Source organism: Manis pentadactyla, chromosome 1 (genome assembly GCF_030020395.1).
Source record: "Manis pentadactyla isolate mManPen7 chromosome 1, mManPen7.hap1, whole genome shotgun sequence".
NCBI lineage: Eukaryota > Metazoa > Chordata > Mammalia > Pholidota > Manidae > Manis > Manis pentadactyla.
In genome coordinates, this window is record NC_080019.1 from 217,216,771 (window position 1) to 217,221,323 (window position 4,553).

At 39.2% G+C, this 4,553-nt stretch overlaps 1 long non-coding RNA gene across 1 annotated transcript; it reads right to left on the reverse strand.

Annotated features, from left to right (window-relative positions):
• Window positions 1-2,387: 2,387 nt before the first annotated feature.
• LOC130684880 (uncharacterized) lies at window positions 2,388-4,269 on the reverse strand. Its single transcript, XR_008999233.1, has 2 exons — window positions 3,080-4,269; window positions 2,388-2,990 (listed from the first exon to the last, which is right to left on the reverse strand). It is a non-coding gene; the product is annotated as an uncharacterized LOC130684880 (long non-coding RNA).
• Window positions 4,270-4,553: the final 284 nt, after the last annotated feature.

The window sequence follows — 4,553 nt, forward strand, 5'->3', positions numbered from 1 at the left end:
AATCTGTCAACAAATTAGGTCCATCTCCAAAATGCATCCAGATGAATTTTAACCACCTCTTTCATTGAGACCTTGTCTCTTCCCCTTTCCTGCATTCATTGCTCTCAATTTCCATCTATTTCCATCTCATGCAGCTTTATTTTCTACACAAGAATTTTCCTGAAACTATCTTGTGTGGCATATTTCTCTCTATTTACCTTCTGTCTTCTCCTCTGAAATGTAAGCTCCGTGAGGACTGAGACACCGTCCTGTTTGTGCCTGGCTGGCTGAATAAATGAGGGCGTGGCCGAACGTGCCTTCTCAAAAAATGGGCAGCAAATTCAGCTTCCAGCACCAAACGTGGAAAACTGAAGCTCTGTCCTGCCTTTTCGTTGACGTTCTGCCTCGATGTCTCGGCTGCCTTTCCCTTCGGTCCCTGTCCTGATTCTCACACTCAAGCATCACACACCGCACTTCCCTTGTCCTTCAAAATGTTCTTGGCACATTTCACCACAAGGCTCTGTCGACAAGGTTCCAAATGTGTCTACGTATCTTCTGTTGTGGTTACTTTGAGGTTTGTTGAGCTGTTCTGTTTTGACAGGACTGTCACATCTCAAAACTTGTTGCTGACTAAAAACATATGTGGGACCTTTTTTCCTTCTCTTTTTATTTTTATTTTTAAAGAAAACCACCTCCACCACCTTGCAAGTAAACACAGAGCCACAAGAGGGCAGCATGAGGCCATGCTTCTGCTCCCCAGGAAGTGGCTGGAAAATTGAGGGAGACCTAGGGAAGACGGTGCAAAACGCTCAGACTTTATTCTTCATCTCTTCTTTCATCTCAAAACCTGCATCTCTCAGTGTTGACACACCCTTCAGGCACAGGCTTGGAAAACTAAATTCTGGTTGGAAAACTAAATACTGGTAAAGCATTAGTAACGATAATAAAAACACTAACAAGCTGAATTTCTTCCAGGGACTAGGAACTTCACAAAAGTGTATTTACTCAGATATGCATAAGATCTTTCATCAGGGTTGAGTGAAAGTGTAGCTACAGGCACAAATGGAACAAATCTGAAACTCCTGTGAATTACAGCCTTCAGAAAATTTCCTCTGTAACAGAATCTCTAAAGCTGATATGAGTAGTTGAAAACAGTGCAGGGGAATTAAACTCTCATCAAGAGGGTCATTCACACTCCATCAATTTCTTAGGTAGTGACATCTTCAAAGGGAAATTTTCACTGTCAGTGATATTCTAAGCAAGACGGTTTGATGAATTTGGAAGAAGTAGGGAGAGAGGGAAATAGGAAAAGGGTTTAAACATGAAGGTAAAAATATCTTACATGTCTTTACATAGCGTTGAGACAAAAAGGAAAACTGAGGTTTTGACATCAGAGAACCCTTTCCAAATTAGCTGTGTGTCATTAAGAGAGATTTACCTCCCTGAGCCACTTTTTTTTTTAATCTCTCTTAATAGAGATAACAACTGTACCTACTTTCAGCTTGTGTGGATCAGAAAAAATAAATCACCTGATGCATAACAGATGCCAAAATGGCTATGCTAATGACCATTTGTTCACATGCTGAGGCTGGACAGGTGGGGTGACCTGAGAAATGCCACTTCTGGGTGTCAGTTTAAAAAGAAATCTGTGTTGCCATGGATTAATAATTGGTCCCTCCTGAAATTCCCCAAAGAAATGTCAGAAAGATTTTGGTAGTTTTTAATTCAAATAAATCCATAAAGATTATAACTGCTTGATGATTGCCATTTGTTTCAGACATTCCTACAACAGGGAGTGAGATGTACTTAAGGATCTTTTAGATTTTGTTAACATCAACTTCAAGTCAATGGCTGAAATAAGAGCATTTTCACAGTACTTATTAGGAAGCATTGGAATGACACGCAGGTTTCACCTGCAATGTTTGGGGCAAGTGAGGGAGTTCTCCTGGCAAGAAGATGCCCCCTGTGGACGTCTGCCTGTATGTCACTGGCCAGCAATATATGACATTGCTGCCCATAGTCACCTTTCAGCTTGTACACAGGAAGCAGGCAAGTGCAACATAAACGATAATGGCTGCCCAGGGGCCCAAACCAAGCGTTTCCAATGTTTTGTTTTACCAATTAGACACAAACACATGCCATTTCTCACCTACTACCCTCCATCATTCCATAAAAGGAGGGAGATGTGAGCACTGCAATAAGAGGAAAGACATCCTCAGAATAATGATCTGGTCTATACATTACTTCCACTTGGTGGTATGAAAAATTCCCCACATCGTCTTTAGTTTTTGCATTTCTTCAAAACCTAGTGAGAACTATCACACAAATTGGCACCAGTCTGGGGAACAGTGTGAGGAGGACATGTCTGCAGGGAGACAATAAACCACAACACTAGGGAGCCTGCCTAGGGCTTTTGGAGACTCAATAGAGAAAAACGGTATTTCTTCCAGATTGGGTCATCTCAAGATCATGGAACAAATTCTAGTAGAATTAAGTCTTGTTACAAACCTTTACGAGCTGTCATAAACAGAGATGGACATATTTAGGCCAAACTAACACATCTGCTCTGTTCCAGATCTTCATTAACATTCTACTAATACGAACAAGGTTGGGACCTGCAATTCCAACTCATTCAATGAGAAGTAGGAGCTGACGTGGGAGAAGACGACATGTCGTCAGGGAGGACACAGGGACAGCCAGCTGTCAGCGATGCACAAGCCTTCACAAAGAGCAGAGCAGACTGGGTGAAACCTTGACACAAAGTGAAGACAGAGTCAGTCCTCCCAGTAAGGTAATGCTGACTCGAGGCCTGTGGCTCATGAAAACTCAGATGGCTCCACCTACAGGCCACAAACTGACGACACAAAATGTGGTGGGGTGGCAGTTCTGTGTTGTCATTTCTCCTCAGTAAGATTACGTGGCTAGGCAGTCTGAATCTTTCCCTTCTTTCTCCAAAGAAGCTTCTGCCCCTCTCACAAGGAATGATTCCAATGGAAGAAAGCAAATTTGACCTGGAAGAGAAAAACAGATTTTAAATCTTTTGTGTCAATAGTATTACAGGTTCTTTTTCCCCTGGATAAATTCTAGGAATTTCAATTACTGGAAACTTCCGGGCTGTCTTTCTGTTGATTTTCCCTCAACGTCAGTTAAATTCTGAATTGTCTTGAATGTAGTACCAGGCGAGTCATGAGTGACAAACTCGGAGGACATAAGCATGCCTTAAAACCACCACCACTCGGAGCAGAGGTCAGCAGACACTTCCTGTAATGGGCCAAAGAGCAAACATTTTAGGCTTCGTGAGCCATACGGTCTTCATCACAACTGCTCCACTCAGCCTTCATAGCAAGAAAGGAGCCCATAGATAATACATAAAGGAATGGGTGTGGCTGTTGCAATAAACTTTATTACAGACACTGAAACTTGGATTTCAAATAATTTTTCATGTGTCACAAAGTTTTACTTTTTAAAACATTTTTTTTAACAATCAAAAAGGTAAAAACTATTTTTACATCATGGGCCATTCAAAAACAGACAGTGGGCCTGTAATCTGTCTATCCCCGAGTTAGACAAATAAAATAATGAACTCAGGAGCAAGCTTAACAGGAAAACCACGTAAACAAATTTAAACATTTTTTGAAGCCACAAAAGTAAACTTGAACACAAAGATGTAACACGTTCTTAGACTCAACATCAAGATGCCAATTCTTCCATAGTTAATTTTTAAAATATATTACGACCAAATTAACGTACACACAGATCATTTTTCTGGAATCACAGAAGCTGATTCTGAAGTTATGATATAGCTAATAATACTGTCTAATATACTTGAAAGTTGATGAAAGAGTAGATCTTAAATGTCCTTACCACAAAAAAGAAATGGTAATTATGTGACTGGACGGAGGTGTTGGCTAATGTAATGGTGGTAATCATTTTGCAATATATAAATGGATCCAATCAACACAAAGTATACCTTAAATTTATACAATGTTTTATGTCAATTATATCTCAATGAGGCTGGAAAAAAATGAAATTCACATGAAAAAATAAACAAGTAAGACTAGGTCTAGGAAATAAAAAGCCATGAAGAGAAACGAGTTGTATTAAAAGTAAAACCCATTACAAATAAAGGGAAGGAAGATGATGTGGGTCTGTCCATGTATGGACAGACAAGACAACAGAAAAAAGTAGGAAGTTAAGAAATACACTCAAAAGCAATAGAATATTTACTATGAGTTAAAGGCATCATATCAAATGTGATAAAAATGAACTTCTTAATAAATGCTGGCCATACACAAATTCAAACCTCACACTATATACATCAGGATAAACTCCACTTGGACCAAAAATGAAACCACGTAACTAAAAATGGGGGAAGTCTTTCTAAAAATAATTTAAAATCCAGAACTGGTACAAGAAAAAACTCATAAATTCAACTGCATAAAAATGTTTTGTTTATGGCTTTTTTTTAATGCAAAGACCAATTCAAAAAAAAATGACTATGGTTCATAACCAGAGGTTAATTTCCATAATACATAGAGAGTTCCTGGAGTCTAAGAAAAAGATTTTAAAAAACC